Below are 10,543 nucleotides of genomic sequence, written 5' to 3'. Positions count from 1 at the left end.
ACCCCTGCCTAGTCATAAGAAATCCATAGATTAGGACCCAATTAATTAATTTCAATTGATTTATTTCCATATGTGAACTGTAACTCAATAAAATCGTGAAATTGTTGCGTTTGTATTTTTGTTCAGTATAATTTGAATTTCCCGGATTTTGTTTACTATGTTATGTCCCCCTGAGTCAAGTTGCATTGGATGGGCAGAGACAGAAAGGGAGACTACGGCCACTCCCTTCAACACCTCCCGTTACCTCCCGCCTTCTATTCCTCCCTTTATCCAAGACCAGTAGACCTACCCTTTCGCATGTCCAACCATTCTGCATCGCCCGGAGTAACAGCCACGCAGACTAGAAAAAAAAGGCAACACGCACTCTCTAAGGGGAGAGAGTGAGAAGGGAGGGGAGAGAGAAAAACGCCCTGGAAACGGAGGGAGACTCGGGTTGATAGAGACAGACAAGTATTCTAGAAGTGAGAAAGAACTTTTGATTGGGAAGAAGAAGACGTGCTTTTATCGACTGCTGGGACAGCAGGAGGGGAAGAGAACACTGCCAAAGATGCTCAAGTTGCTGTGTTGAAGTTGTTGCAGCTCAGACTGCTCAGGTAAAAACAACAATTTACTTTTGTCATCACAATTTTAATTTTGATTATTTTAAGAGTTTATAATGGTGATGGTATCATATCTGGTAAACTCCCAAAAGTTCTAATGCATATGTTTAAATGACGTGGCACTCGTGCTGTTTAAGGTTAATTTACATTAACATTTTTGAAAATAAGAATGACACGTTCTTTCATCACAGTAACTGAGAGGAAGGGTGGTGCCCATGGTGTTACTTTGCTTTCTCGTTCAAAGTTCTGTAATTTAGAACACGAGATGAAGTGGGTGTGTGTCCCCACCCACATGAACGGGGACATGGGTCTCACTTCTTTATTCACTCTCTGTTACGGTGCACAAAATAAAGCTGCCTGGGGTATATAAAGCGACGCCACTCACATGAAAGACTTACATGCCAGACTAACGTAAGTTTCCCGGGGATGTGTTATAACATAAACACGTTTTAAAAACCCATGCAGATGTATAGCCTAGTCCGGTTGTGATTTCATCTCAGCAACGTGGATATTGATCCTCCTATTCCAACCCTGCCCTGCACGCATTATAGAAAAAAAGAAAGTTGTTTAAAGAAACCGCCCAAACATCATCATTGATGAAAAACCTGTCAAGTTAAATTATATTTGTTCTATTTGCCTCTAATCTATCAAGTCGAGTGTTTGTGTGAGTATGAGTAATTATTTGCTAAGAAATGGCTATCAGTAGAGGCAGGTCCCCATAAAGCGTTTTAAGATAGCCTACAGACTTGGGTGGATTCTACTCTCTTACAAGTCCTTCACCTCCCTCCTGCTTCTGGTTCAGGGAGGCGAACCCAGGGAAGAGAGAGAGAAAACAATCATGTACAGAAGTCTTAGAACAACATCTTATAACCCATCTTAACGAAACCAACGGTTTTCAGAGTATAATATAGTAACGGGTTTAATATAGTATTAAAAAAACGGTACATTTCGAATTTAGCAAAAAAAAATGTTTTATCTGTTTAACGTGTTGACATGGGTGGACTTTTACGGACATTCTCCTCGCTCGCAGTTTTAACTCAATTCGTTTTATCCTGGGATTCTAGTCAGGGTGGAGAGAGAGAATTTAGGAGGGTGGGTGGGGTATGGTAATGGAATGTAGTGGTTAGGAAATACTTACTAATTGAAACCAGGTCTGAGGAAAAGAGGGGAAAATAATCAAGACTTCTGCAGCACATAGAGAAATCGTTTATTATTATTTTTTTATCGAGCTCAGAAACGAAGATACAGAATGTGTTTGAATAACAGAACAGCTACGCTGTTGTAACTTCAGGCGTGTATTAACCTTGAAGAGTTATGATCAAACAAAACACACATTCTGTTTATTTCTTCATCACAATAGACAAATAGATAGAGACATAGCGAAATTGATCCCTCTAACATTATGCTTTGTAGAGTTGTGTGGAAATTCATATTTTTAAAGCTCTCCCTTCCCCCTTCTGCCACACCCTGGCCGACGTTCTTCTGTGAAACAGCAAGGAAAATAATTCCGCTCTCCCAGAGAACACTGGCTTTAGGCGGCCACTAGAACCAGCGAGCTCACACTGAATGTCTTAAAGCTGTAAAAGTCTAGCCTTCTCCAATTGTTCCTGTCGAAGTGATGGCTAGTGGGAGCTGCTATTAGCAATGGGCTGAATGATCGGTCAAGTCATGCTTAATTAAAGTGGCAATATGTAACTTTTTGGGCAACCCTACCAAATTCACATAGAAATGTGTGCTGTAGATCTGTCATTGGGGCGGCAGGTAGCCTAGTGGTTAGAGCGTTGTGCCAGTAACTGGAAAGGTTGCTGGGTCGAATCCCTCAGCTGACAAGGTAAAAATCTGTTGTTCTGCCACTGAACCAGACTCTTCCCTGGTAGGCTGTCATTGTAAAATATAATTTGTTCTTAACTGACTTAAATAAAACATTGTTTAATTTTTATAATTCAACTTGGAAGCAAGTCTAACAACTGTAGATCTGTTCTATGTGTGCTATTTCTATGCTTCCAGTTCTTAAGTTTTGTTTTTGTGTCTTTAGGTTTTGTACACGAGCTTAAAACAGCTGAAAATACTATATTTTTTGTTATGGAAAATATATTTCACTGTGATTTTAGATAGCACAAGCAATTTCTCAAGCAAGACTTTTGCAAGGTCTGTCTGGGAGTGGTCTGAGTGGGGAGGGGGAAACTGAAAACTAGCGGTTATTGACAAGAGAAATGTGGAACTCTCTTAACTGATTTACAGCCTGGTGATGTCACCTGGCAGGCCAAAACGCCATCCCAACAAAATAGGCTGTAATTTCAGGCAATCTTTTCAAACAGCTCTAACACTAAAAGGGCTGTTTCACCATTTTCACAAATTCACAATATTATTCCAACCTCATAGTATGGCAACACAGGCAAATCACGTTTTTGACTGTACTAGACCTTTAAATGTAAACTTTGTTATTATTTTGATGGTATGTAAAAGTATAGCCTATGTCTGTATTCAGAGTTTTGAACAGTTCATTTGACTTGTTAGTGCTTGTTCAAAACAGAGAATATAGTAAGTGTCAAATATGGACTGGAATAAAGTAAGATTCAGAACAGAGCCTTTCTTGACAACCCCCTGACATTGTTATTGTGATCATGTGATCTATCAATCCAGTGGACATGGAATTCATAGAACACTCATCATTGTATTCCACCAAACCTGCCACCACAGCTTTCCCCTGCCAACTGTTGATAGCAGTGGAGAGGAGTGGCATTCTCACTGTGCCAGTGTGAGATGGAAAAAGCCCAGACTCTCACACACTTCCTTTTTTTCATTTCCTCATCACGGGCCCATTCGAGAGAGGGGGAGAGAGGGAGAGAGAGGGAGAGAGAGGGGAGAGAGGGGGGGAGAGGGCGAGAGGGGGAGAGAGAGAGGGAGAGTGGAGAGGGGGGAGAGAGGGCGAGAGAGGCAGAGAGAGGGCGAGAGAGAGGAGAGGGAGAGAGAGAGAGGGAGAGAGAGGGCGAGAGAGGGGGAGAGAGGGAGAGAGAGAGAGAGACGGGAGAGAGGGGGGAAAGAGGGAGAGGGAGAGAGAGAAAACAAAAAGATAATTACTTCACACATTGGAAAGAATTAACAAAAAAACAGAGCAAACTAGAATGCTATTTGGCCCTAAACAGAGAGTACAAAGTTGCAGAATACCTGACCACTGTGACTGACCTACACTTAAGGAAAGCTTTGACTATGTACAGACTCAGTGAGCACAGCTTTGCTATTGAGAAAGGCCGCCGTAGGTAGACCTGGATCTCAAGAGAAGACAGGCTATGTGCACACTGCCCACAAAATGAGGTGGAAACTGAGCTGCACTTCCTAACCTCCTTCCAAATGTATGACCGCATTAGAGACACATATTTCCCTCAGATTACACAGACCCACAAAGAATTCGAAAACAAACCCAATTTTGATAAACTCCTATATCTACTGGGTGAAATACCGCAGTGTGCCATCACAGCAGCAAGATTTGTGACCTGTTGCCACAAGAAAAGGGAAACCAGTGAATAACCAACGCCATTGTAAATGCAACCTATGTTAATGTTTATTTATTTTCTCTTTTGTACTTTAACTATTTGCACACCATTACAACACTGTATATAGACATGATATGACATTTGAAAGGTCTTTATTATTTTGTGAGTGTAATGTTTACTGTTACTTTTTATTGTTTATTTCACTTTTGTTTATTATCTACTTCACTTGCTTTGGCAATGTAAACATATGTTTCCCATGCCAATAAAGCCCTTTAAATTGAAATTGAATTGTGTGAGAGAGAGAGATTTTATTTTGACACTTGTATTCATCTCTGTGTCTGATTGTTCCCTGGGTGTTTTAATTGTAGATCATTTCAGACATTTAAGTCATTTATTTTATTTATCACATAGATTTCACACCTGGTGCCCTGAAGCAGTCTGTAATAAAATAAATCAGAATTGGTGAAATAAGGACTAGAAGTAGTACAGTAATACGTTATTGATCCCAACTTGGGAAATTGTTGACTAATGCTCCAATATTGTGGGGGTTTTCCTCCCCCTCTGTGTAACTGTAAACCCATCTTAAAAAAATATCTCTTGGACTTACACTGTATATACAAGAGTACACTGAACAAAAATATAAACACAACATGTAAAGTGTTGGTCCCATGTTTCATGAGCTGAAATAAACGATCCCAGAAAATTTTCCATATGCACAAAAAAGCTTATTTCTCTGAATCTTCATTGACAAACATTGGCAGTAGAATGGCCTTACTGAAGAGTTCAGTGACTTTCAATGTGGCACCGTCATAGGATGCCACCTTTCCAACAAGTCAGTTCGGCAAATGTATGCCCTGCTAAAGCTGCCCTGGTCAAATGTTAGTGTGGTTATTGTGAAGTGGAAACGTCTAGGAGCAACAACGGCTCAGCCGCAAAGTGGTAGGCCACACAAGCTCACAGAACGGGACCGGCAAGTACTGAAGCGCGCAGCGCGAAGAAATCACCTATCCTCGGATGGAACACTCACTACCGAGTTCCAAACTGCCTCTGGAAGTAACGTCAGCACAATAACTGTTCGTCTGGAGCTTCATGAAATGGGTTTCCATGGCTGAGCAGCCGCACACAAGCCTAAGATTACTATGCACAAGTGTTGGCCAGAATGGAGTGGACTCTGGAGCAGTGGAAACACATTCTCGGGAGCGATGAATCACGCTTTACCATCTGGCAGTCAAACAAATGAGTCTGGTTTTGACGGATGGCAGGAGAACGCTACCTGCCAGAATGCATAGTGCCAACTGTAAAGGTTGGTGGAAGAGGAATAATGGTATGAGGCTGTTTTTCTTGATTCAGGCTAGGTCCCTTAGTTCCAGTGAAGGGAAATCTTAACGGTACAGCATACAATGACATTCTAGATGATTCTGCACTTCCAACTTTGTGGCAACAGTTTGGGGATGGCCTTTTCCTGTTTCAGCATGACAGTGCTGCCTTGCACAAAGCAAGGTCCATAAAAAATGGTTTGTCAAGTTCGGTGTGGAACAACTTGACTGGCCTGCACAGAGCCCTTACCTCAGCCCCATCAAACACCTTTGGGATGAATTGGAATGCCGACTATGAGCCAGGCCTAGTCGCCCAACATCAGTGCCTGACCTCACTAATGCTTGTGGCTGAATGGAAGCAAGTCCCTGCGCCAATGTTCCAACATCTAGTGGAAAGCCTTCCCAGAAGAGTGGAGGTTGTTATAGCAGCAAAGGGGGGACCAACTCCATATTAATGCACATGATTTTGGAATGAGATGTTTGTCGAGCAGGTGTACACATACTTTTGGTCATGTAGTGTATTTTTCCATAATGAACTGTAGCAATGTTCATGACAATAATTCTTTAAAAATACCTCTTTCAGACTGAGTGATTGTACACAGATTTCCAGAGAGCCACTCCCTCCTCAGCCCTACCTGCCTAGCCCTCCCTCCTACCCATCCCTCCTGCCCCTTCCCACTTACCTCCCCTCAGTCTCCTGAGAGGGAATAGGCATTGTCGTGCCCTCTTCACGACTGTCTTGGTGTGTTTGGACCATGACAGTTTGTTGGTGATGTGGACACCAAGGAACTTGAAGCTCTCAACCTGCTCCACTACAGCCCCGTCAATGAGACTGGGGGCGTGCTCGGCCTTCCTTTTCCTGTGGCCCACGATCATCTCCTTTGTTTTGATCACATTGAGGGAGAGGTTGTTATCCTGGCACCACACTGCCAGGTCTCTGACCTCCTCCCTGTAGGCTGTCTCATTGTTGTCAGTGATCAGGCCTACCACTGTTGTGTCATCGGCAAACTTAATGATGGTGTTGGAGTTGTGATTGGCCATGTGGACATGGTTGAACAGGGAGTACAGGAGGGGACTTTGAGCACGCACCTCTGAGGGGCCAACGTGTTGAGGATCAGCTTGGCAGATGTGTTGTTACCTACCCTTACCACCTGGGTGTGGCTCATCAGGAAGCCCATCATCCAGTTGCAGAGGGGGGTTTTTAGGGCAGTTTTGGTGGTGTTGAATGCTGAGCTGTGTTCCTGTCCAAGTGGGAAAGGGCAGTGTGGAGTGCATCATCTGTGGATCTGTTGAGGCGGTATGCAAATTGGAGTGGGTCTAGGTTTTTTTTAGATAATGGTGTTGATGTGAGCCATGAACAGCCTTTCAATGCACTTCATGGCTACAGACGTGAGTGCTCATTTAGGCAGGTTACCTTGTTGTTCTTGGTCACAGGGACTATGGTGGTCTGCATGAAACATGTTGGTATTACAGACTAGGTCAGGGACAGGTTGAAAATGTCAGTGAAGATGCTTTGTCAGCGCGTGCTCGGAGTACACGTCCTGGTAATCTGTCTGGCCCTGCGGCCTTGTGAATGTTGACCTGTTTAAATGTCTTACTCACTTCGGCTATGGAGACTGTGATCACACAGTTGTCCGGAACAGCTGGTGCTCTCATGCACTCTTCAGTGTTGCTTGCCTCGAAGTGTGCATAGAAGTAATTTAGCTGGTCTGGTAGGCTTGTGTCACTGGGCAGCTCGCAGTTGTGCTTCCCTTTGTAGTCCGTAATAGTTTCCAAGCCCTGCCACATCCGACGAGCGTTGGAGCCGATGTAGTAAGATTCAATCTTAGTCCTGTATTGATGCTTTGCCTGTTTGATGGATCTTCGGAGGGCATTGCAGGATTTCTTATAAGCATCCGGGTTAGAGTCCCGCTTCTTGAAAGCGGCAGCACTACCCTTTAGCTCAGTGCGAATTTTGCCTGTAATCCATGGCTTCTGGTTGGGCTATGTACGTATGGTCACTGTGGGGGCAACGTCATCAATGTGCTTATTGATGAAGCCAGTGACTGATGTGGTGTACTCCTCAATGTCGTCTGGAAGAATCCCGGAATATTCCAGTCTGTGCTAGCAAACAGTCCTGTAGCTTAGCATCTGCGTCATCTGACCACTTCTGTATTAAGCGAGCCACTGTTACTTCCTGCTTTAGTTTTTGCTTGTAAGCAGGAATCAGGAGTATAGAGTTATGGTCAGATTTGCCAAATGGAGGGTTGAGGGAGAGCTTTGTACGTGTCTCTGTGTGTGGAGTAAAGGTGGTCTAGCGTTTTTTTCTCCTCTGGTTGCACATGTAACGTGCTGGTAGAAATAGGGTAAAACTTATTTAAGTTTCTCTGCATAAAAGTCCCTGGCCACTAGGAGCGCTGCCTCCTCGTTCAGCCATGACTCTGTGAAAAATAAGATATTACTGTTTTTAATGTCCCGTTGGTAGGATAGTATCGAGCAGAGATCATCCAGTTTATTATCCAATGATTGCACGTTGGCTAATAGGACGGATGGTAGAGGCGGGTCACCCACTCGCTGTCGGATTCTTACAAGGCACCCCGACCTACGACCCCTATATCTCTGTCTCTCCTTCATGCGAATGACGGGGATTTGGGCCTTGTTCGGTATCTGAAGTAAATCCATTTTTTTTTTATCCTCCATCTCCTCCGTTGCCATTATACCCCTCCTAATGTCATGTTCCTAATGTTTTCTACACTCCGTATTTTGGTCAGTCCAAAATAGTTTTATTTTATTCTGTCATGGAAATCTATGTATTTCCCATTTATATGCCAATTTATCGGCGAATTCACAAAAGCTATCCAAGGATTGTTCCATACGCTTGTGTTTTTAGGGAGTGATATTGGTTATTGTAGAATATGTTTCATTTGAAGTTGGTAATGTTCTTAGCTTTATCATTTAAAAATAGACAAGTGTACCCATTTTTCCTCTTTAGTGCATTTAACTAACTATATTTCGCAAGTTAAAGCCTTGGGTGGTGAGCAGATACAATTTCAAGTCTGGAAGGTTTAAACCACCTCAGACTTAGGAAGATGTAAAAATTTCCTTTTTATTCCATGAGTTTTATTTGCCCATATAAAGTTTGTTATGACCGAGTATACTTTTTATCATAATGTCTTCGGATGGGGTAATTGGTATTACCGAGAATAAATCTAAAAACTTTTGGAGCCATGCCGTTCTCAAGAGGTTTAATTGTACCTGTAAGATTTATGGGTAGATTATTCCATTTAATTAAATCTTCTTTCATTTTGTTGAGTAATGGCATAAAGTTATATTTATATAAGCCTCCTAAGTATTTGATATTTTTAGTGGTCCACTTAAAGCATTGATTTAGATCATGAGTTCATCTTTTTCCTATTGTCATTATTTCTTTTTTTTCCCTCCACGTTCCATTTTATGTCCTGAGATTTTAGAGTATTCTGAAAATATTTTTAGCAAAGGGGGCATTGAGTTTTCAAAATTGGTCCGGGTATACCAGGGTCGGTAGTGACGCCTCCAGCACTGAGATGCACTCGGAGTGGAGTGCCTAAATGTCCGGGTGGCAGTGCGCATAATGCACTGTCACCATGTTTTCTGGCTGGCAACATATACAGGCTCACATGTGTTTTTTAAACTGTAATTTCTCTACCTCCGTCTCAGCACTTGTCTTTACTTGTTAAAAGCCATTTTTTTCCAACCACAGCTGTTCTTCAATGCTGAAATAAAACCAGTAGCCTATGGAATGTGCAGAAAGTTTTAAAGTTGCAAACAGTCAAAAGGTTACAGGTGAGTTACACACTATCTATCAATATGTCATGTCACTGGAAAACATTATAAAGATTCATGTCAACAATAACTATAGAATCTCATAGTTTCAGGTTTTAAATGTTGATTTCCAAAGCTCCAGGGGAAACCACTCCTTTAAGATTTATATGGAGGTGCGATATTAGCCTGCAATTACCATTAAGATTTAAATGGGGGTGTGTAATTACCATTAAGATTTAAATAGAAGTGTGTAATTACCATTAAGATTTAAATGGAGGTGTGTAATTACCATTAAGATTTAAATAGAAGTGTGTAATTACCATTAAGATTTAAATGGAAGTGTGTAATTACCATTAAGATTTAAATGGAAGTGTGTAATTACCATTAAGATTTAAATAGAAGTGTGTAATTACCATTAAGATTTAAATGGAGTGTGTAATTACCATTAAGATTTAAATGGAGTGTGTAATTACCATTAAGATTTAAATGGAGTGTGTAATTACCATTAGCCACTGGTGACATTCACACAAACAATAAACAGTGTTCCTGTCACTTTGGGACAGACAACAACAGCCTACTTAGTAAATAACACAATACTTGTATGCAGTCCTTATCTGTTGATATATTTTGATGAGCGTTGGAAACAAAATGTAAATCATTTCAATAAAAGGATTTATTCCAAATCAATGAAACAATAATTTCTAGTTCAGTTATTCATCAATGTTATGCTCTATGATTTGAGGTTTTACACACCATGCGCTGTAGAAGAATCACATTTGCCTCTGTCAATCTACAACATTTTCATGTTTGCTTACGCAAAACCTCTCTCTCTCTCTCTCTCTCTCTCGCTCTCTCTCTCGCACTCTCTCTCTCTCGCACTCTCGCGCACTCTCTCTCTTGCTCTCTCGCACTCTCTCTATCTCTCGCACTCTCTCTATCTCTCGCACTCTCTCTATCTCTCGCACTCTCTCTCTCTCACTCTCTCTCTCTCGCACTCTCTCTCGCACTCTCTCTCTCTCGCACTCTCTCTCGCACTCTCTCTCTCACTCTCTCTCTCTCGCACTCTCTCTCGCACTCTCTCTCGCACTCTCTCGCACTCTCTCTATCTCTCGCACTCTCTCTATCTCTCGCACTCTCTCTCTCTCACTCTCTCTCTCTCGCACTCTCTCTCTCTCTCGCACTCTCTCTCTCTCTCGCACTCTCTCTCTCTCGCACTCTCTCGCACTCTCTCTCGCACTCTCTCTATCTCTCGCACTCTCTCTATCTCTCGCACTCTCTCTCTCTCGCACTCTCTCTCGCACTCTCTCTCTCTCTCACTCTCTCTATCTCTCGCACTCTCTCTCGCACTCTCTCA

The 10,543-nt window shown here is 42.3% G+C and overlaps 1 protein-coding gene across 1 annotated transcript in view; it reads left to right on the top strand.

Annotated features, from left to right (window-relative positions):
• Positions 1 to 262: 262 nt before the first annotated feature.
• ahnak (AHNAK nucleoprotein) overlaps positions 263 to 10,543 on the top strand; it is a 57,433-nt gene continuing 47,152 nt past the window's right edge. Inside the window, exon 1 of the mRNA XM_029772041.1 lies at positions 263 to 593. The gene's annotated coding sequence lies outside the window, so the exon portion shown is untranslated. The remainder of the gene's footprint in view (positions 594 to 10,543) is intronic.

The sequence above is a fragment of the Salmo trutta genome, chromosome 13, assembly GCF_901001165.1.
Source record: "Salmo trutta chromosome 13, fSalTru1.1, whole genome shotgun sequence".
NCBI lineage: Eukaryota > Metazoa > Chordata > Actinopteri > Salmoniformes > Salmonidae > Salmo > Salmo trutta.
Note: the sequence above shows the minus strand (reverse complement) of the source record. Positions and strands in the feature narration are given on the sequence as shown.